Consider the following 24398-nt stretch of genomic DNA (forward strand, 5'->3'; position numbering starts at 1 on the left):
GCACACTAGTAAGCTGTACTGGATTATAGCTGTATACAGTTTCCCATTTTGCATAAACTGGTACTGACACTAGTGATGTAGGCCATAAAAAAGTATTTGGGCCTATGTATTCAATGGCATGCTATAGATGATTGTTCTAGTTTACCATTCTAGATAAGAACTTATTTTTAAATATATGGCCTAGTATATCAGCTTTGGAAGTAGTCATGTAGATCAATTGTGTAAGCAGTAGATCTGTACTGAGGTCTGACGTGTATATTAATTATTGAAGGAGAGGGGCACCAAGTGGTCGCTCATGAAAAAGTTCTTAGCAACCGTTCAGCGCCCCTCTTTCTTCTTCTCCCCTTACCGCCACCCACGTCAACGCTGCCCTAACTGCAGTGATGCCAGAGCAAGGCCTCTGCTTCGGTTGTGGTGCGGGCAGTTCATGTTGAGTGCCCGAATATTATGTCATACCCTTGCGGTCGGCAGTGAAGCTGCACGTACCCTGACAGAGAAGCAAGACACAGGAATCGGAATCGGATCAAAAGAACGGTTCATTCATGAACCGTACATCACTAGACAGTGGTAGAGAAGCAGAGCTGAAGATGAAGAAAAAACCCTACCATGGCAGGGTTGGTGGGTCGCCTGTTGAAGATCCAGGAGTCAGCCCTGCAGTACGGCGCGTCCTGGCTTGAAGAATGCGTGGAGTGAATCATTTGACCAGACCAGCAGACAACGAGTCTGACCCAGGTGATGGAGTCAAGGGCCTGGGGGTTCTCCATAATGCACCCGAGGAGTGGGTGAGGAGGAGTGAGCCCTTTCTGGAGAGATGTTCTATAGATAACCCCCCGGTGCAGGAGTCAGTAGTAATGCCAGCTACCATGACAGCTGTCTTGGTGGGTATAAAGAGAAGACTGTATCATGGGAGGGTGCGCCCTGTGCACCTAGCTCCGAATCAAGTACTAGCGCTGCGATAGGCCAGGGGTCAGGCACTGCAAGAGAAACAGCGCAGGATAAGGAAGAGGAACAGGTGTGCCTTTCGGTTTTGACAAAAGTTGAAGTATAAGTTTGTTTTTGAGGCCGTTAGAGGCTCATCTGGGGGACAGACAGGGCGATCTGTCACAAAGACCGGGATCGCCGAACAGTGTGTTGTCTGCCTGGCGCTCGAGTTCGGCACATCGCGGATCGGGTTGACAGATTACTGGGAGGGGCTGGAGAAGACCCAGCAGTCATGGTGCACATTGGCACCAATGACAAAGTGAGAGGGAGGCGGAGTGTCCTTAAAAATGATTTCAGGGACTTAGGTAGCAAGCTTAAGGCAAGGACCTCCAAGGTAGTATTTTCTGAAATATTACCTGTACCACGTGCCACACCAGAGAGGCAGCGGGAGATTAGGGAGCTAAACAAGTGGCTCAGAAGCTGGTGTAGGAAGGAGGGGTTTGGGTTCATGGAGAACTGGGCCGACTTCTCTGTCGGATACAGGCTCTACGGTAGGGACGGGCTGCACCTCAATGGGGAGGGTGCAGCTGTGCTTGGGGAGAAGATGGTCAGAAGGGTGGAGGAGTGTTTAAACTAGGGAAAGGGGGGGAGGGAAACTACAATATAGAAGGGGAAGATAGTGTAGATAAAGAGCTGGGGCTTATAAATGTACCTGGGGGTGGAGCAGAGGGAGGGGTTAGAATAGTTAATAGGGATAGGCTTCATAGGGAAAAAAACCATACACCTCTAAATTGTATGCTTACTAATGCCAGAAGTCTGACCAATAAAACTGACGAACTGGAGTTAATAATGTCTGAAGAAAATTATGACATAGTGGGTATAACAGAGACATGGTTGGATGATAGCTATGACTGGGCGGTTAACATACAGGGGTATAGTCTATTCAGGAAGGATCGGAAAAAACGAAAAGGGGGAGGAGTTTGCCTTTATGTAAAGTCCAGCCTAAAGGCCACACTGCGGGAGAATATATGTGAGGGAAATGATAATGTGGAGTCATTATGGGTAGAAATATATGGAAAGAAAAATAATAAAATACTGATCGGGGTTTGCTATAAGCCACCAAATATAATGGAAGCAGCAGAAGATCAATTATTAAAGCAAATAAACAAGGCAGCTAATCACAATGAGGTGGTTATTATGGGGGACTTTAACTATCCCGACATAAACTGGGAAACCGAGACCTGTGAATCTCATAAAGGAAACCGGTTTCTGACTATAAGTAAGGATAATTATCTGTCCCAAATGGTACAGGACCCAACCAGAGGGGGCGCCCTACTGGACTTAATATTAACCAACAGACCTGACAGAGTAACTAATGTGCAGGTCAGGGGACATCTAGGAAATAGTGATCACAATATGATGCATTATAACTTGTCCTTCAATAAGGGAACTCTTAGAGGAGCCACAAGAACTATGCACTTTAGGAGGGCAAAGTTTGATCAACTAAGAGAAGCCCTTAACACTGTAAATTGGGAAAATGTCCTCAAAAACAAGAGTACAGACGCTCAATGGGAGATTTTTAAGAATATCTTAAATTCTCACTGTGAAAGGTACATACCGTATGGGAATAAAAGAGTCAGGAACAAGAGAAAACCAATGTGGATAAATAAAAATGTAAAGGGGGCAATAAATGGCAAAAAAAGGCATTTAAGCTACTAAAACAGGAAGGCAGTGAGGAAGCACTAAAAAGCTATCGGGAAAAAAATAAAATATGTAAAAATCAGATAAAAGCAGCAAAATTGGAGACAGAAAGACTCATTGCCAAAGAGAGTAAAACAAACCCCAAAATGTTCTTTAACTATATAAATAGTAAAAAGGTTAACAATGAAAGCGTTGGCCCCTTAAAAAGTAATGAGGGAGAAGTTATAGACGGGGATCAGGAAAAAGCTAATCTATTAAATATATTCTTCTCTGCTGTATTCACAGAGGAAAATGAAATGCCAGGTAATATACAGCAGGATGAGATAAATGCCCCAGTACATGTCGCCTGTCTAACCCAGGAAGAAGTGCAGTGCCGCCTAAAAAAAATCAAAATAGACAAATCACCAGGTCCAGATGGCATTCACCCCCGCGTTCTAAGGGAGTTAAGTAATGTAATAGACAGACCCCTATTTCTAATATTCAAGGACTCTATAGTGACAGGGTCTGTTCCCCAGGACTGGCGCATAGCAAATGTTGTGCCAATATTCAAAAAGGGGACAAAAAGTGACCCGGGGAATTATAGGCCTGTTAGTTTAACTTCTGTTGTGTGTAAACTGTTTGAGGGTTTCCTAAGAGATGCTATTTTGGAGTATCTCAATGAAAATAAGTGTATGACTCCATATCAGCATGGGTTTACAAGGGATCGGTCCTGTCAAACTAACCTGATCAGCTTTTATGAGGAGGTGAGCTCAAGACTGGATCGGGGTGAATCGCTGGATGTCGTATATCTTGATTTTTCCAAAGCATTTGATACGGTGCCACATAAAAGGCTCGTACATAAAATGAGAATGCTTGGGCTGGGGGAGAATGTGTGTATGTGGGTAAGTAACTGGCTCAGTGATAGGAAACAGAGGGTGGTTATTAATGGTACATACTCTGAGTGGGTGACTGTTGCTAGTGGGGTACCACAGGGGTCAGTTTTGGGTCCTATTCTTTTTAATATATTTATTAATGACCTTGTAGAGGGATTGCATAGTAAAGTATCAATCTTTGCAGACGATACTAAGCTCTGTAACGTGGTTAACACAATAGAGGACAGCGCACGATTACAAATGGATCTGCATAGGTTGGAGGCTTGGGCTGGGATGTGGCAGATGAGGTTCAACACAGATAAATGTAAGGTTATGCACATGGGGAAGAAAAATCCAGGCTGGGAATATGTATTAAATGGGAAAACACTGGGGACGACTGACATGGAAAAGGACTTAGGAGTTTTAGTTAACAGTAAATTTACCTGTAGCGACCAGTGTCAGGCAGCTGCTGCTAAGGCAAATAAAATCATGGGGTGCATCAAAAGGGGCATAGATGCCCACGACAAGGAAATAATTCTACCCCTGTACAAGTCACTAGTCAGACCACACATGGAATACTGTGTACAGTACTGGGCACCAGTGTACAAGAAAGATATAGTGGAGCTGGAGAGGGTTCAAAGACGGGCAACCAGAGTAATAAGGGGAATGGGAGGACTACAGTACCCAGAAAGATTATCAGAATTGGGGTTATTTAGTTTGGAAAAAAGACGGCTTAGGGGGGACTTAATAACTATGTATAAATATATAAGGGGACAGTACAGAGATCACTCCCAGGACCTATTTATACCCAGGACTGTATCTATAACAAGGGGACATCCTCTACGGCTGGAGGAAAGAAGGTTTCTACACCAGCACAGACGGGGGTTCTTTACAGTAAGAGCGGTGAGATTATGGAACTCTCTGCCAGAGGAAGTGGTTATGGCAAACTCAATAAAAGAGTTCAAAAGGAGCCTGGACGTGTTTCTTGAAAGCAATAATATTACAAGTTATGGATATTAGATTAATAGGGACAGAACGTTGATCCAGGGATTTATTCTGATTGCCATATTTGGAGTCGGGAAGGAATTTTCCCCCTGGTATGGGGCAATTAGCATCTGCTTCATAAGGGTTTTTTGCCTTCCTCTGGATCAACACAGTAGGGACACAATATGTATATAGGTTGAACTTGATGGACTTTGGTCTTTTTTCAACCTTATGAACTATGTTACTATGTTACTATGTAAGAGATTAGAGAAAAAATACGGAAAAAGGAAATATGTGGACGTATTCATAAGAAGATTAAAATAAGAAGGCGAAAGAGGTGAAGCACAAGTACAGGTTAATACCTCATACTTCCAAAATTGTCACCAGCCGTTTGTTATACTCGACTCTCTCCTCTGCAGTGTGTCCTAAATGCTGCTGCTAGACTTATCTTCCTTGCACACCGCTCCTCTTCTGCTTATGGAGTGTTATGGAGGCAGCCTGGTAGGGGCTTTCTGAGAAGCTGATTCAACGTTTAGGACACCGGTGACGGTAGATTCTGATCCTATGTTCTACCACACTTAATTTAGGTATTTGAATACTCTTTTGTGGTGATGTTGATGCCAGGAGTGGTTTATGTGGTTGATTTCGTTTTTCATATCTAGAGCATTGCCGGGTCTGGATATTTGGCCACTCCTTCACTTGCTGGGCCAAAAGAAGTTGGCAGAGCACAGCTTGGTGTTGCTTAAGAGGACGCTCAGGTCAGATAGTTGGGGTACAGGAGTAGGAGTTGGGAGGAGATAGTAGGAGAGATTTTTGTTATGGACGGGACAGATGGGCCTCCCTCATGTGCTAGTGAGGCACGGGGGTGGCAATGATCTATCCAACATTTTGTTGAGGGTTCTAGTGCAAGGATCATGACGTTACTCTAAATTAAAAATATATGACTGCACATATAAAAAAGCACTTAACAAACAAGGCAACCAATGACATAAAAATACAGTAGATAAAAGTAGCATGGAGGTTGTGAAAGCCAACACTACAGTCCCAGGTCAAGGAAGGCACCATGCAAACAGCACTGAGGTCAAAGTATATCATCACTCAGGCAGAATTCAATAAATTCTACTGGCAGAACATACACCAAAGTGAAGTAACATGCAAAGGTTAGGACAGGTGATATTTTACTCCAGGCCTTCATACAATGCTTTCATACCACTTTGTGAGAGCGCAGTGTATTATGGAACAAGAATCTCAAGACTTAAAATGCAAGCATATTTCAAAATTACTTTGATTTATATATTTTTTACTCTGCTGGGGTGGAAGCTATAATATTTTATGGTGGAATACTCAATTACATAAAAAAGATAACTATAATTCAGTGACATAACAAGGGTGCTATTATTATTATTATTTTATATAGCGCCATCAAATTCCGTAGCGCTGTACAATGGGCCATTGCAATTGCATACTTTCCAATAGTCTCTGTTTTTGCCAGTCCTGATTTTTGGGCAATGTCTGGTGTAGCTGCCCCGCTAACCAGCTTTCTCAGGCACTGGAAATCATTGGCCTGTTGATCTCCGCCGACCAGCCCAAGGGACTAGGTCTTGGCTATTACAACACAGACCTCCATTGCAAATCAAATGTGGCCGCTTACCTTATGTGACCAGACTGCCCACTGCCTCTTCTAGCCACGGCACTAATAACATGAAATGTTGCAAATGGGTACGTAATTGCTGACTTCTGTAAGATTAAAGGGGCATTCCATCCTTTAATGCATAGCATAGCTGAAAAATGAGTGAGGAGATTCTGCAGAATCCTCTCATATGCATTTTCTCCTTTCCCCACTCTCCTCATCTAAATGCCGGCTGAACACATCTCTGTGCATGTGATATCTACGCTTACCCACAGTCAGCTACAGAGCAGGAAACGTTGCGGACGGAAGCCTGTTCAGAGCCCTGTGTGCATGTGTTAAAAGTGCTCCTGTTGATTTCAATGGGATCACTTACCTGTCACTGATTTATCGCTTTAAGCTGCCAATCTGCAGCAAGAATAGTCAGACCATGGAGGACAACTGATGCTGCAAAAGGGCTGCCTCTTCTGTGTTGGGTAAGTGCTTTATGTTTTGTCTGTTTTGAAAAAATGTATATTAGAGTACTTTAATACACATTCTTCTACAATGGAGGCGTCCATGACGTTAAAATTTATCTCTAGATTTCCAACCTGCATTAGATCAAAAAGAACAATATGTTTAAGGAGGGTTTAGGTTTTTTTATTTATTAGGATAACAATGCTGCTTGTATGACACAAATCGGACTTGAAGGTCACCAACTGGAAAAATGTATAATTATGGTGACTATGGTTTTGCAATATGCATTACACATAATGCACCATTTCTGATACCATAGAGAAATCACTATCATTAAAGCAGCTCCCACCTTTATGTTACAGCAAGGTGATCTTGATCTGTGCATGTTCAAATTATTTGGCTAATGTAACTTGCTTTTTTCATGTTCCATTATCATGTTAACGCATTACACATATATCCTTAGGACTTCTTTAAATCTCCATAGCCTTAGGGCCGGATTAACGTAGGGGCTGATGGAGCTGCAGCTCAAGGCCCATACCTGATAATAGGCCCAGTCAACTTCATTTTGTTTCTCCGGCACATATGGTAACACCTTGCCCATGAATCGAGCTAGCAGGACTGAGGCTTATTACGTAAATTTAAAGTGACAACCCATTTCTTTCCTCTGGTTTGCACAATGCAATCACTTTTTTGGTGTGTGTGGCTCTTCCTCATATGCAGATGTATTGGCCATGGTGTGTAACTTTCCTGTTGATGGCCGTCTTTTACTTGAAAAACACATACTCTAGCAAAATGATTTACTCCTCCACAAGACCTACAGGGCGTTCCATAAGCTGGACACTGCTCTTTGGTGCACAGTCCCACAGTATTTGCATGCTAGATTGGCAGCATTTATGCTAAACAGGCTGTTGCTGCAGTTTGCGCCCATGGTCCGCTCTTATGTGTTGTTGCTGCATTGTAATGTTGATGCTGTCAGCCTGCTGTTTGTCCTGTTCCATAACTTTCCTATGTCTGTCAGTAAGCTCTGAAGTTAATTCAGGTTCACTTTGGAGACGCCTGTGTGTGCTCTCACTGGCTTTACCGAGAACAATTTGTGTCATATTCACAATTCTGCTTTTTCTCTTAAATATGTAACACAATTATCAAGAGATTCTTCTTGTTTTCAGAATCCAAAAACATATACGACATTTTTAGCAGGTTTGAAGTAAGCTTTCAATGCATCTAAAATGGCTGCAACTTCCTCTTGCTTCTCTGCTGTGAGGTTCAAACATGCCTGCATTTACTGTCCATTACTCTCATCAGAGTTGCTGCCTGAACTGCTGCAGATTTCTCATTCAACCATGTAACAAGGGAATAATCTTCAAATTCAGCTCTAGTTTCCCAATTGCTGATCCAATGCCTTCTGATTTTCATTCTCTTTGGGGGCAGTATGCAGTTCATGGCAGCCATTTAGAATTTTAGCTTCTGAACAGAAACTAAGTGTAAGAAAAGTCCACAAAGAACAGTGTTAAGCTCACAAACCTGCACTGTGACTCAAAGTTGCTGTGCTCCAACAAGAGGCTCTGTGCTGATGATACTTACTTCTGACACCATGTTTCAGGTATTGCAATAGACACTAAAAGTATGTGAGGATCCATGTTCCGATATAGAACTACATCCAGGTTAGAGGTCAGAACAGGAAACAGGAAGTATAAGACAATGCTGTTCTACCGTAAGCAAATAGTGTTACAAAAAAATGGGATCTTCTTCACTCCGGCTACCCGGAGCCTTCTCTTGTGGGACGCGGCCAGGTCTGCACACTGACATCAGCGGGAGGTCCCACTGACGTCGGTGGGAGTTTTCTCTGACATCAGGGGCTTCCCCATTGATGTTAACGGGAAACACCCACATTTAACGGGCAAATGAACGGGGGGAGTGGATGTGTCAAGTCCCCGCTCCCGCGACCCAGAGGATTTGGGTGTTGACCCGGAGAGCCGGTGCTTCACCTGGAGATCTCCAGGTCAAACACGGAGAGTTCTCAGGTATTATAATAACCCCATAACAATAACCTCTAGAAGTAGGAAATAGAATATTGTAGACTATAGCATTCTAGCATTGTTGGATAAATATACAAAATGCAAAAAATATTATACTGTGGGTACAAGCATTGACTTTTTAGTCTGCCCATTTTTTCCAGCAATTCAAAAACCTCAAACCTTATGTGATCCTTGGTCTTGCTTTAAATAAGGCTGTTCCACTTATCACGCACCCTCTCAGTGAACACTTTTCATCTACTGTAGGCATGCATGCAACTATCTGTACATATGTGTTGAAACCTTGTGTCATAGTGAGCATATAAGACTGAATCTGCTACATCACCTTATTTCAAAACCTAAGGTCACCTTGAGCCTTCCCAACCTTCTTGGTGGCTGAACAGAGTAATTCCTGCACAAAGTGAAAATGTCCCAACATTGTTTTTTTTTTCTGTGTTACATTTACTGTTATGGTTGGCTTAAGTTGATCAGCATTATTAAACTGGCGTTCACATTTTGCTTCAACCACAGCATTTTGAGTTCTGGAGTTATTTTTGATTCAGCTGTTCGCTTATAAATGGAGCCTTTAGGATTTCAGCATGCACCATCTGCTCTCACAACACTGGGATTTCCAAACACACTGTTTTAGTTATTTATTTTCATTAGCATAAATAATGTGGTGTCTTCGTTCTGCAACATTCCACCCAGAACAGAGAAGTCCATAGAATGCAGAACATTAGAGTGGTTTCTAATTCAATTAGACTTACACTATGTGAGTTATTAACAATGCAAAAAGCAGCTTTTGTTAGGACATGAAAGACACAAAATTATAAACTTTTACCTGTAAATTCGTATTTTTTCATTACCACACAATTTCCTTTTACAGCCTCTTTTGACAGCTTTTTTGTAAGTGCGGAAAAATTTTGAAGACAGTAATTATTTATGCATTTAATTAAAATGTTATCATTAAATATTAATCCTTTTATATTGTACAATGAATTAGAAATTGCTTGTCATCTAAATCCCTGGAGGATGGTAAAAATGGGCTTGTTTTTTTCCTAAAACGTCTGCTTTTGTTAAAATTTCTTATTAACGCTTTCACTGACAACTATAACCTGCATATGAAAATCTGTGGTTTGCCTGTGCTACATTTTGTTGAATGCATTAAGGCATTAATACCAAATATTTCTAAATTCATAGTGCACATTAGAAATAATAAGTATATATTAATTGTCTGAATTCTAAAAATACTTATTTTTAGTAACAGACTTTTTAGATTTATGAAACATTTTCAGTATGGAGTGTATATATATTTCTTAAATTACATATATTATTATAATAAATAATAAGTAATTAGGCACCCTGCTGCCCTCTTTTGTACATGATCACAGCATGTCTAAATTTTTTCATGCCTTGCATTCTTTTCAGTACCTAAGGATGCCTTAGATTTAGGGATTACATTTTAGTTCAATTTTATTTAATTGTTTTGTTTTTGTTTTATCAAGACCTGACTGTGGCGGATGGACATTTAAAATACCTCAGCCCACAAATTAAGTGATTAAATGAAAATTAGGCTGGCTGAGCAGCTAACTGGGCACATATAGGCCCAATGAATCCAGCCCATATGTGACAAATAGCACTCCCAAAGGAGTACACTGGGCATGTGTTTTTCTAACATTGTGCGATTTCACACCCACCAACATTTCAGCTTTAAAAGCAGGACATCCTTACTGGGAGTGCCAAGGCTGGATTAATGGCCGAGCACACAGAGAAATTGCTCCAAGGCCATGGCATTTTGATTGGTCTGAATTGAAGGTAGTAGCCTGTTCCACGAAGTGGTGTTCTAATCAATCATCTCCCTTACTGATACAGCATGCCCGCAAATAACAGTGATAGAGAATAATTGCTGCACGTCACAGGACTGATCGGATCGATGTACTTAATGAGGGAACCATAAGAAAGATAATGGATGCAGTTGGTACTTATGTATGGGTGTGTGTATGTATATATATATATATATACACACACTCACTGACCACTTTATTAGGTATGCCTTGCTAGTACCAGGTTAGACCCCCTTTTGCCTTAAGAACTGCCTTCATTCTGGAAGGTTCTGGAAACATTCCTCACAGATTTTGGTCCAAATGGACATGATGGCATCATGCAGTTGCTGCAGATTTGTCGGCTGCACATCCATGATGTTCCCGTTCCACCACATCCCATAGGTGCTCTATTGGATTGACATCTGGTGACTGTGGAGGCCATTGGAGTACAGTGAACTAATTGTCAAGAAACCAGTTTGAGATGATGTGAGCTTTGTGACATGGTGAATTATCATGCTGGAAGTACCCATCAGAAGATGGGTACACTGTGGTCATAAAGGGATGGACATGGTCAGGAACAATACTCAGGTAGGCTGTTGCATTTAAACAATGCTCAATTGGTGCCCAAAGTATGCCATGAAAATGTCCCCCACACCATTACACCACAACCACCAGCCTGAACTGTTGATACAAGGGAGGATGGATCCATGCCAAAGTCTGACCCTGCCATCTGAACGTTGTATCTGAAATCGAGACTCATCAGACCAGGCAACATTATTCCAGTCTTCCATTGTCCAATTTTGGTGAGCCTGTGCGAATTGCAGCCTCAGTTTCCTGTTCTTAGCTGACAGGAGTGGCACCCTGTATGGTCTTCTGCTGCTGTAGCCCATCTTCTTCAGTTTGTTTGTTATGCATTCAGAGATAGTATTCTTGGTTGTAATGAGTGGCTATTTGAGTTACTGTTGCCTTTCATCTCAAACCAGTCTGCCTGTTCTCCTTTGTCCATTCTCCTCTGACATCAACAAGGCATTTTAGTCCACACAACTTCCGCTCAGTGGATATTTTCTGTTTTTCCGACCATTCTGTATGAGATGGTTGTGCGTGAAAATCCCAGTAGATCAGCAGTTTCTGAAATACTCAGACCAGCCTGTCTGGCACCAACAACCATGCCACGTTCAAAGTCACTTAAATCCTCTTTCTTCCCCATTCTGATGCTTGGTTTCAACTTCAGCAAGTTGTCTTGACTACGTCTACATGTCTCAATGCATTTAGTTGCTGACATGTGATAGGCAGATTAGCTTTTTGTGTAAACAGGCAGTTGAACAGTAGTAGTGAAAAAAGACAGAAAAACAGGTTGTTTTGGCCAGGAAATCTAGAGAAGGGCCCTTCTTGTATATTTGCTCTAAGGCCCAAAGCTCCTTAATCCAGCCCTGGGGAGGGCATAGTTAGAGGCAGAGCAGTCGCATAGCTAGGGATATGTAGGGGGTGAGACCATCTGCCTTACAGACCTCAATCAATTTCACAGCTCAGTGGGCTGGTGAGGGAAAATAAAAGCACGGTTGGGAGGTATGAAATTTTCACTTAGGGATATATTCAATATGTGAATTCATAATGGTATTACACAAATATTTTATCCAATATTTAATTAAGTACATTACAGCTCAAAAATGTTTTTCATTTGGCCATCTTTCCATCATGGAAAAATTCAAAAGTTAACGAAAATTAATTTAATTTCACTTAATTTAGTAATAGCTGCCAAGAGCCCTCAGACTGCCAGGACAGTCCTGACAATTGGGCTTACGTTCTGAAAATCAGCTCTCTGTGCAACTTTGCATAGACAATGCTTGAACTAACATTATACATGCAAAGGATGAGACAAAGTGTTGTGAAATGCCTCTTGCGTAACAACCTGCCACTGGCCACAACGTGTAAGAGGACCTTTGCACAAGCTTTCAAAAGATATCTGAATGTTAGTATGCATGAGGATGGACCAGTCATGTTTTATTGTATCTTAACTACAACTTCCTAAAATGTAATATTAAGTCATGTTTAGGTTTAAGTGTAATATGTAAAAAAAACTGCATATACCTCAAAACCATAGATTGAATCTTTGATTGCAACCAAATTTCCTCACAGTACAGTAGTTCCCATGGGGGTAGCACAATTTTGAATGCATTAAAGTGCACTAAGCTCTTCCACATATGAAGGAATTTATATGTCTAAATCTTATCACTGACTAGGCCTAGGGTCCAGTGGGGTGGCAGTCATGCAACATGTGTTGCTGCTTAAATGGAAAAATCCCTCTAACCTGGCTCATTTAAAAGGCTCTATGCGCCCTTAAGTCACAGAGTGCTCGCATATGATGTCAGTAAGAATAGCAGCAATGGAGGGGCAACTGGGGGCATTGTCTCTGACCAAGTCTAGGACAGCAACCAAAATAAATATGTATCTGCATCCTTCTCTCACGGACTATTATTATTACATATAAATGCAGCCATCCCCTGCCATGTGACTAACAATACAGTTAACACCAACACATGCCCTTCTCTGTATATTATTTCATGGATTTACAAGGCAGTAATTTGGTGGTCTAGCCTCAATTTCTATGTAAATCAGGCCTAATTCTTATGTAATTTTAAATAAAGCTAATCAGGCAGCAATTAAACCTCCATAACACTTTGAGCAGCCAATTTCTTTATAATTACCACACAATAATAGCTTTATTAGACCCAAATTAAAACTTATTTGATCCAGTTAGCGTAGTGTTGATAAAACAATAAATACAGTTCTGTTTTGTGTCTGATTTGCTGGGAACCACAAGGATTTAATAGCTTCATTAGGGCCTGAGAATTATGGCTAGTTTATTCATTGTATTGTCTTTGTTGAATGAGCAGCAATAGAAAAAAAATGGGCAAATAGGATTACAGAGCGCAAGTAACTCCTGTACATCTGTTCAGCACCTTGTCTTCAGCTCAGAAAGCTCACAAAACATTGGTTCCAAATTGGTTGGATTTGGAGATGTTTATATTTTATTTGTAATTTCTGCATCCACATACATTAACCCTTTTCCTTTGCCATCAGTTGCATTAAAAGGAAATTATGACCTGCAAAACTTTTAGCATAACTACATTTACCATATTTGCTTGATTTTAAGATGACCCTAGGAAAAAATGTTTTACTAGTAAATATTAATTCACATGTAAACTATTTTTTCATATTTAAAAAAACTATGATTGAGAAAAATCAATTTCTTGTTTTTTGTCCCTTTTATTTCCCAACCTGACCCCCAGTTATGCAAATCTGCCCCAAGGCTTGCGACTCTGCCCCCAGATATGCCACTCAGCCCCCCTGATATGCCACTCTTGCCCCCCGTGCTCCAGACTCCCTGGTCTCTAGTGGGGGCAACCGGAATAGGCACGCTGGCTGCTTTAAAATAATAAAGTGGCCGACAGAGTCGGTCTTACAGCCGCTTTAAAACTCGGCCTTTGGACCTGGGGCGTTACCAGAGGATTTGGCACCTGGGGAGGATCCTGTATGTGGCACCCCCCCACACACTTTAAAACTGCATAGGTTCTATCATAAGGCAAACATTGACAGGGGTACAGCATAACTGTTATCAATATATACTAAGGCAGAAAGGAATAACCCTGTAGCGACGCCGCAGACGATTCCTGAATCACATAGTATTAACCACTCAACAATACAGAAGAGGTATTTTGTGTACAAAAAATTATGTATATTCTGCGTAGAGAAAGTGAATATGGCTGGTCCAAAGGATAATACGGAATGTTTGTAATACAGATATATTTCTTTAATCTGTAAATCACTTATGTGAGTTTATCTACTGTACTGTACTGGATAAGTAATAGAACCCAAAGCCAAGGACACAAAACAGTTTCATGTAGTTCAGAAAGCATCACAACAGGAGGAGTAGACAAGCCGTAGTCGAGGACAGAACCAAGGTCAAGGCTGGCAGCAGGTATCTCTGCACAAAGGCTCAATAACCTTACACTGAAGGCATGGTGCAGAGGGTGTTTACACTTCCTGGTATCCAAGGCATGTTTCTCTTTAATTATATTCTGCGTCCGCCATCTTGGATGGGGAAACGTATGAATCCGCCGGTGGAACGCATGCGTCCCCCATCTTGGATGGTGGAACACATGCATGTGCTGTTCCAGCGAGCCCAGGATCATCTGGGGACCAGCGTTGACGCAGAGATGACACCCGCGTGGGACCTCGAGGAAGCAGGTAGGACCTACATTCCCGCAACAATTAGGGCCATATCGGTCCAAGTTTGACTGCCTTCTGCTAGTGAATTTCTGTAGGGGCTTTTTGTATCACTACATTGTGGAGTTTAATACTTTGAATGCCAGGGTCAGGATATTATCTATCTATCTATCTATCTATCTATCTATCTATCTATGTACACAGTACTGTGCAAACGTTTCAAGGTGGAATGAAATTATTGAATGCTTTCAACAATAGCCATATTAAATAAACTTTTAAAAATAAACTTATTTTTATAATTTACCAAAATGCAAGTAAGTAAAGAGCAAAAAAATCTAAATTAGGCTAGGTTTCCACTTGGGTTTTTGTCCTGCGTTATTTTCTTGATGAAAAACGCCAAGAAAACTGCCACTGCATTTACCTGCATTTTGGCATTTTTTCCTGGAGTTTTTTCTGGAGTTTTAGCCTTTCTGTGGAAATTGCTTTTTTGCCTTGGCGTTTTTTATGGCGTTTTTTTCCACAGTTACAATGCAGAGGATGGACCCAGTATCTGTGTGTCCTACGAGAAATAGGCTGGAAACAAACAGTTTCACACAAAACAAAGTTCATATTGAATTTTACACCATTTGGAACAAACATGCCATTACAAACAAACATGCCAAACTGGATGCTGCGTGCCAAAAGCAACAGCAAACAATTTGCACCATCATTTGGGACCAATCTTCCTAGAAGAGCAGACATTCGGAATAAAGCATGCCTTACAAACCACAGAAAAGAGACAAAAGGGTCCACCGGGGCGTGTTTAAGTAGAACTCTACCAAGGACATGACATCAGGAGGGGGCAGATACTTGCCATTTATCCTAATCCCTTTTAGCTGGGTGAAAATTCTAACGTGTAAAGGCTGGAAAAACTGCCTATGGTCAAAAAAGCAATTTCCACAGAAAGGCTAAAACGCCAAAAAAACCACCAAAACGCAGGTAAATGCAGTGGCAGTTTTCTTGGCGTTTTTCCTGGCGTTTTACATCAAGAAAATAACGCAGGACAAAAACCCAAGTGGAAACCTAGCCTCATGGCGTTTTTTTCTCCCATAGACTTCTATTGGAGAAAAACACCAAGATTTCCTTGCAAAAAACGCCAGTGTCAACATGCTGCGATTTTGAAAAACTGCCACAGAGCCCAAAAAAGCAGAAAAACACCAAAGAGGACTGAAAAAACGCCAAACAGAAAAACGCCGAGTGGATATGGCATTGTGCGATTTCCTATTGAAGAACAGCTACCATCTGGCCGCAGGTTTTTTTCACAAAAAAAACGCAGTGTGGCTGAATTGGCGTTATTATGGGCATTTTTATAAAAAAAAAACCCAAGTGGAAACCTAGCCTTAAACAAATATTTGATGTTACCGCTATTTGCCTTCAAAACAGCACCAGTTCTTCTAGGTACGCTTGCACATAGTTTTTTTTAAGGAACACGGCAAGTGGGTTCTTCGAAATATCTTGCAAAACTAATCACACTTTTTCTGTGCATTAAGGCTAGGTTTCCACTTGGGTTTTTGTCCTGCGTTTTTTTTCTTGATGAAAAACGCCAAGAAAACTGCCACTGCATTTTCCTGCGTTTTGGCGTTTTTTTCTGGAGTTTTTTCTGGCGTTTTAGCCTTTCTGTGGAAATTGCTTTTTTTGACCTTAGGCAGTTTTTCCAGCCTTTACAAGTTAGAAGTTTCACCCAGCTAAAAGGGATTAGGATAAATGGCAAGTATCTGCCCCCTGATGTCATTTACTTGGTAGAGTTCTACTTAAACACCCCGGCGGACCCTTTTGTCACATTTCTGTGGTTTGTAAGGCGTGCTTTATTCCGAATGTCTACTCCTCTAGGAAGATTGGCCCCAAATGATGGTGCAAATTGTTTGCTGTTGCTTTTGGCACGCAGGATCCAGTTGATGCGTTGCGTATGTTTGTTTGTAATGGCATGTTTGTTCCAAATGGTGTAGAATTCAATATGAACTTTGTTTTGTGTGAAACTGTTTGTTTCCAGCCTATTTCTCGTAGTTCACACAGATACTGGGTCCATCCTCTGCATTGTAACTGTGGAAAAAACGCCATAAAAAACGCCAAGGCAATAAACCCACATGGCTTTTTCATGGCGTTTTTTCTCTCCCATAGACTTCTATTGGAGAAAAACGCCAAGATTTCCTTGCAAAAAACGCCAGAGTGTCAACATGCTGCGATTTTGAAAAACTGCCACAGAGCCCAAAAAAGCAGAAAAACGCCAAAGAGGACTGAAAAAACGCCGAACAGAAAAACGCCAAGTGGATATGGCATTCTGCGATTTCCTATTGAAGAACAGCTAACATCTGGCTGCAACGTTTTTTCACAAAAAAAACGCCAGGTGGCGCTATTGGCGTTTTTATGGGCGTTTTTAGCAAAAAAAAACCAAGTGGAAACCTAGCCTAACACAGCTTCAGTTGCTTTTCTCTTCCCAAACAGTCTAGATGATGTTGACATTAGGGCTCTGTTGCGGCCATACCATCGCTTCCAAGACTCTTTGTTCTTCTTTACGCTGCAGTTAGTTCTAAATTACTTTGGATTTATTTTTGGGGTCTTTGTCATGTTGCAGAATAAATTTGGTCCCAATCATATGCCTCCCTGATGCATGATGCCTAAGAATCTGCCTGTACTTCTCTGCAATGAGGAGACCATTAATTCCAAAAACTGCATTTGCAGAAATGCTGCCCAAAAGCTGTACGGAATGTTCACCTTCTTCACTGTTGCCTGCAAGCACTCATTCTTGTACCGCTCCACAGCAAACATATCGCCTTCTACAGCCAAATATTTTAATTTTGACTCATCATTCCAGAACGCCTGCTGCCATTTTTCTGCACCCCACTTCCTGTGTTTTCGTGAATAGTTGAGTTGCTTGGCCTTGTTTAAGTGGTATGGCTTTTTGGCTGCAAGATTTTCATGACGACCACTTCACTTCAGTAGATGGGTGTGCTTCTTTAAAAGAGCTGACCAGCTGATCAGATGCCAACAGGCAACCATGTTTTATTAGGGTTGCGGACAGTCATATTAGGCTACCTGAACCATGTGCCATTTGTTTACGTATACAATAGATAAGCTTCTGTTCCGTCACTGACCGATTAACAAAATTTTCTCTGTCCTTAGCTCTGCCTAATGTAAACATGACTTATGAAAGAAAACCATCTCTAAAAATAAAAAAAGTATAATACTTCTTTGGACTCCATGCATGTAAAAGAAAAGATTGGTATCATAGTGGAACACTGTTTCTAAAGTTTAAAAACAGTTACAATTTATTGAAAGGACACTCACAAACAAAATGCATAAACTGTAGCATATAACAGAGTAATGCTTTACTTTGTTGAAGGATCTCATCACCTCCTATATAGGTGTATCGAGATGGAATGTCCTTTGCTTCTCTGGTTGTGCTAGAGAGGACAGTCCATGTTGGGGGAGACCACTCACGGTATTATGTGGAAGATCACAAACCGTGTACTAAAGAAAACTGTTCATGATCACCAATCAAGGAGACTTTCCGTGAGCGGAAAGAATTACTAGAACCCACCAAATAAATAAAGGACAATTTAAGGAATCTGATGAAGTGTGGTTCTCAGATGAAACGGACAGGGCAGATTCCTTAAATTGCACTTTGTTTGGCAGGTTTCAGTTAATCACTGGACATCCTTATCAAGAAGCAAGGATTACATTTGCTATGAATTATGTGAACACTTGTATGGTCACCAAAATCTATCAGATTACTCCCATAATAATGCAAAATTAGGTATTCAATGTTTTTGAGGGAAATTGTATATATTTAAAATATGATGAATATTGTAGGAGAAAGTATATAGGAGCAAAAATAGAAATACAGGCAGACAACTTTAGAGGGTACAGATCACATAGTTAAAGGGGCCTCTATATGCCTGCGTTTATAGAATCGTTTAAATCCTTCCCCCCCTTTCTCTGTAAATTTTCTAAATCAAGTAGTAAAAATGCCTCAATTGTAGGGTCTTCCTGGGCCCCATTAGTGCATCTATGGTGCAGCTATGGAATAAAACAAATATTACAGACTTCCTCGAGAAAAAGCCAAAAAGTATATCACTAGCTATTGTAATTATGTGTTCCTCCATACTTTGATGTTTGCACCTTTATTAGAGATAGCATCAAATGTTTATGGCATGGTAGTTACTCTTATTTAATATTTAAACATTGAGATTATTTATTTTATAAGATGATGATGTGTAAACACATAAAACATCCCCATGCCTTGAAAATAGTACTGGTGACTAAGAATGACAATTGAATAATTAATCACACCACTTAAATTAAACTGTTCTGAAGCAATTAATCCTAAACATACTTGAAGGGGCCTAGCAAAGTTTAGTTGCAAAGTATTTTAATGGAAGGTAAAACAATCCTGTTAGATTAGGAGGCTAAATAGCCAAATTAAAATAACACATATCTTTTCAGATTCGGTACTTACATTGTGGGCTCTGTTTTAGCTGGCTGGTTAGGTGGCGGGCATTTTTGGGGGGGGTTTCCTCCCATGATCCACGGCAGCTTCCGTGGATCCTGCAAATCTGCCAATCGCGGTGAAAACATTGTGATTGCATCGATGCAGGTATTTGACAGCAGCCCGTCATGTACTGGCATTGTTGTGAATGCATCGTGATCCTGTACATGTACAGGCTTTGTCGTGAAGGGGTTAAAAGTTTATATAACCTAGCAGAAATTGTGAAATGTTGGCATTGATTTTGAAAATATTACTGATCATGCAAAAAACCTTTTATTTAAGGCTGGTGAACATATGAAGACATTTATTATCACATAGTTGTTTGGCTCCTTTTTAAATCATGATAACAGATATCACCCAAATGGCCCTGATCAAAAGTTTACGTACCCTTGAATGTTTGGCCTTGCTACAGACACACAAATTGACACACACAGGTTAAAATGGCAATTAAAGGTTCATTTGCCACACCTGTGGCTTTTTAAATTAGTGTCTGTGTATGAATAGTCAATGAGTTTGTTAGCTCTCACATGGATGCACTGAGCAGGCTAGATACTGAGCAATGGGGAGCAGAAAAGAACTGTGAAAAGACCTGCGTAACAAGGTAATGGAACTTTATAAAGACGGAAAAGGATATAAAAAAGTATTCAAAGCCTTGAAAATGCTGTACTGTTCAATCACCTATCAAAAAGTGGAAAATGTGGGGATATCTTGATACCAAGCCAAGGTACTGCCAGAAGAATTGTTCGGGATACAAAGGAAAACTTACAGGTAACCTGTGCTGCTCTGGAACAAGACAGTGTGGTTGTTTCAAGGAGCACAATAGTTGAACAAAAATGAGCTGCATGGTTGAGTTGCCAGAAAGAAGCCTTTACTGAGCCAATTCCACAAAAAAGCCCAGTTGCAATATGCCCGACAACACCTTGACACGCCTCACAGCTTATAGCACACTGTAATTATGAGTGACAAGACCAAAATAGAGCTTTATGGTCACAACCATAAGCGCTTTGTTTGAAGAGGGGTGAACAAGGCCTATAGCGAGAATACCATCCCCAGTGTAAAGCATGGTGGTGGCTCACTGATGTTTTGGGGTATGTTGTGAAATTGGTAAAATGAATGCAGCATGTTATTAGAAAATACTGTCAGACAATTTGCATTCTTTCGCACGAGGGACGCTCTTGGACTTTCCAGCACAACAGTGACCCTAAGAACAAGGCCAAGTTGACCCTCCAGTGGTTACAACAGAAAAAGGTGAAGGTTCTGGAGTGGCTACCACAGTCTCCTAACCTTAATATCGAGCCACTGTGAGGATATCTCAAATGTGCGGTTCATGCAAGGCGAGCAAAGACTTTGCATGACCTGGAGGCAATTTGTCATGATGAATGGTCAGCTTGTTTGGGTGTCGGTGTGTCCTGGTGTGTGTATTTAAGTGTCTGTGTGGCAGAGCCTGTCCTGGTGTGTGTGTATTTGGGTGTGGCAGAGCCTGTCCTGGTGTGTGTGTCTGGGTGTCGGTGCGACAGAGCCTTTCCTGGTATGTGTTTGGATGGGTGTGTGTTTGGATGTGTCGGTGTGGTAGAGCCTGTCCTGGTGGGTTTGTGTGTGGCTGTGTCGGTGTGGCACAACCTGTCCTGGTGTGTGTTTGGATGTGTCGGTGCGGTAGAGCCTGTCCTGGTGTGTGTGTGTTTGGGTGTGGCAGAGCCTTTCCTGGTGTGTATTTCGGTGTCTGTATGGCAGAGCCTGTCCTGGTATGTGTTTTTTGGTGTTGGTGTGGTAGAGCCTGTTCTGGTGTGTGTGTCTGGGTGTCGGTGTGGCAGAGACTTTCCTGGTGTGTGTTCGGGTGTCTGTGTGGTAGAGCCTGTCCTGGTGTGTGTTTGGATGTGTCGGTGTGGTAGAGCCTGTCCTGGTGTGTGTGGCAGAGCCTTTCCTGGTGTGTATTTGGGTGTCTGTGTGACAGAGCCTGTCCTGGTGTGTGTGTGTTTGGGTGTCTGCGTGGTAGAGCCTGTCCCAGTGTATGTGTGTTTGGGTGTTGGTGTAGCAGAGCCTGCCCTGGTGTGTGTGTTTGGGTGTCGGTGTTACAGAGCCTGTCCTGGTGTGTGTTTGGGTGTGTTGGTATGGTAGAGCCTGTACAGCAGGTGTGTGTATTTGGGTGTCATGTGGCAGAGCCTCTCCTGGTGTGTGTGTCTAGGTGTCATGTGGCAGAGCGTGTCCTGGTGTGTGTGTGGGTGTCTGTGTGGCAGAGCCTGTCCTAGTGTGTGTGTATTTGGGTGTCAGTGTGGCAGAGCCTGTCGTGGTGTGTGTGTCTGGGTATCGGTGTGGCAGAGCCTTTCCTGGTATGTGTTTGGATGTGTCGGTGTGGTAGAGCCTGTCCTGGTGGGTGTGTCTGGGTGTCGGTGTGGCAGAGCCTGTCCTGATGTGTGCGTGTTTGGGTGTCTGTGTGGTAGAGCCTGTTCTGGTGTGTGTGTCTGGGTGTCGGTGTGGCAGAGACTTTCCTGGTGTGTGCTCGGGTGTCTGTGTGGTAGAGCCTGTCCTGGTGTGTGTTTGGATGTGTCGGTGTGGTAGAGCCTGTCCTGGTGTGTGTGGCAGAGCCTTTCCTGGTGTGTATTTGGGTGTCTGTGTGACAGAGCCTGTCCTGGTGTGTGTGTGTTTGGGTGTCTGCGTGGTAGAGCCTGTCCCAGTGTATGTGTGTTTGGGTGTTGGTGTAGCAGAGCCTGCCCTGGTGTGTGTGTTTGGGTGTCGGTGTTACAGAGCCTGTCCTGGTGTGTGTTTGGGTGTGTTGGTATGGTAGAGCCTGTACAGCAGGTGTGTGTATTTGGGTGTCATGTGGCAGAGCCTCTCCTGGTGTGTGTGTCTGGGTGTCATGTGGCAGAGCGTGTCCTGGTGTGTGTGTGGGTGTCTGTGTGGCAGAGCCTGTCCTAGTGTGTGTGTATTTGGGTGTCAGTGTGGCAGAGCCTGTCCTGGTGTGTGTGTCTGGGTATCGGTGTGGCAGAGCCTTTCCTGGTATGTGTTTGGATGTGTCGGTGTGGTAGAGCCTGTCCTGGTGGGTGTGTCTGGGTGTCGGTGTGGCAGAGCCTGTCCTGATGTGTGCGTGTTCGGGTGTCTGTGTGGTAGAGCCTGTCCTAGTGTGTGTGTGTGTATTTGGTTGTCGGTGTGGCAGAGCCTGTCCTGGTGTGTGTGTTTGGGTGTCGGTGTTGCAGAGCCTGTTCTGGTGTGTGGGTGTGGGTGTCTGTGTGGCAGAGCCTTCCTGGTGTGTGTTTGGGTGTGTCTGTGTGGCAGAGCCTGTCTTTGTGTGTGTGTGTGTGTTTGGGTGTGTCGGTGTGGCAGAGCCTGTCCTGGTGTGTGTGTTTGGGTGTGTCAGTGTGGCAGAGCCTGTCCTGGTGTGTGTCTGGGTGTCGGTGTGTACACACTGGCAGACTACTTTGCACCATAAACTGTGTGAATTTTTGGAAAAAAAATTTATAATGTATCTGGGATGAGGTATTTATTGGATGATGCAGTGCTAGAACATTTGTGGTGGTTCTAATAGCCAAACGTTTCTTACAAGAATATCGTGAAGAATAATGTGTTTTGTTCCACTGAATAAAATGGCCTTTTAACACTTTTGCTTTCTGGCATTTTAATACAAATAATGTGATAAAAAGAAGGTGTTATAGTTATTTGTATGGCAAATAGTGTGGCTTGGGTATGTATAAGGGGTGCGTGTGGGTACAAGAGCTCGACCACGAGATACAATACATGGGGCTGGTCTCCAAATGTTTCCATGCTTTTCATTCCTAGTCTGGCCGTGCTATAACATGGCTCCAGAAATGGCTGTGTTTTTGTGGGGAGTGGAATAGGCTGATACATTGGCACTACAAAGGGTGTGAACCCAGTTACCGTACGAACTGACTTGCTAATAGGTAACTGAGTACGTCAAGAAGGTCCATACAGCAATTACTCAAAAACAGACTTTAGAAAAATGGAAATTGTGTGTACCTTAGAATTTATATAAGTATGTTAGTATCTTACTGTATATCTGTATATGTAGGAGGCACATCTTGCAAGGGCCCCTGGCTTTTTTCGTTAAGTTACTGAATAGAAAGGCAGCAGCAGCTTGCATGGAAAGTGTGAGCTGCATGGGAGACATGACTCAGTGCGGTAAGAGAGGAAGGGAGTAGGGTGTGTGTAAAGAGTTAGAGTCAGTGTGTGTGTGTATATATTGTTATTTCTTATGGGATTCATATTCAACTGTAGGTTATAACAGAACGGCACAACAAATTTTACCCTAACAAAACCACTCTTCTCTAAGCGAGAGCTCTCAGCTGCCTATGCTGGGAAGGTGTGTACAAACATAACTCCTTTATGCACGTTGCTACATAAGAAGTTCAAGACTTCAAACGTGACATGTGGGAATCCTCATTGTTGTGTGTTTTCTTCCATCAAGACCTAGAGTTACCAAGCCTGCAATATCTGTCATCATTGTATGAGACCAAATTGCTCCAATTTTTGTGCACCCCGGCATTTAGTTTTTTATCATTTGTGTTTCTACTGTGACATTAAAACAGCATGTATGTGATCGTGGAACAAACAACTGAAACTACATATAAAACAAGCTACCAAGCTGCCCTCAGAGTAATTTCCGCTGAGAGTTTATCACAACAGTGGAGCAAATGGCCCTGGCTGATCACACACACAGCGTGTCGCATACTGATGCACCTGGGCACATCTGCCGAAACCTATCATTTCCAACATTGTGTTTCTCATGACACTATGCAATAAAAGGGTGTGATATTAATGGCTGAAACCTGTCTGCTCTGAATTCCTATATTATCAGTGGATTTTCAATTCCAGCTGCCTTCAACAGGAGCTCAGCCAGCAGAGCTGTTTCACAGCTGTGAAATATTGAACGGCTTTGGAGCCAAAAGGGGGGAGTCTACAGCTTGTGAAGCAGAATATGAACGTTAGACACAAACAGGTCTGCTAGATGGTTATGAGCTGTTCATAAGACCCCTGCTGCAGAATCTAATCTAGTCTTGTGAAATGAAGCTCAAAGTGACTGCAAAACCCTTTTTTATTACATTAATGGCTTAGTCCCAACTAAAAGACAAACATGCTGTAAAAGGTTAGATGCACCGAAGTTATAATATTACAAACATACTGTGTTCAAAAATGATTTAGGTGTTTAATATATGTAACTAGTAAGACACTCCATCAGGAAGCATGAAGTGAACATACTTTTTATTTTCTTGAGTTTCAGATACTAAACTACTGGCCTGTTTAGTGGAAGCATGTCCGAAA

This window comes from Sceloporus occidentalis, unplaced genomic scaffold (genome assembly GCF_023333645.1).
Source record: "Sceloporus occidentalis isolate IW3139 unplaced genomic scaffold, rSceOcc1.0.p SCAF_133, whole genome shotgun sequence".
Lineage (NCBI taxonomy): Eukaryota > Metazoa > Chordata > Lepidosauria > Squamata > Phrynosomatidae > Sceloporus > Sceloporus occidentalis.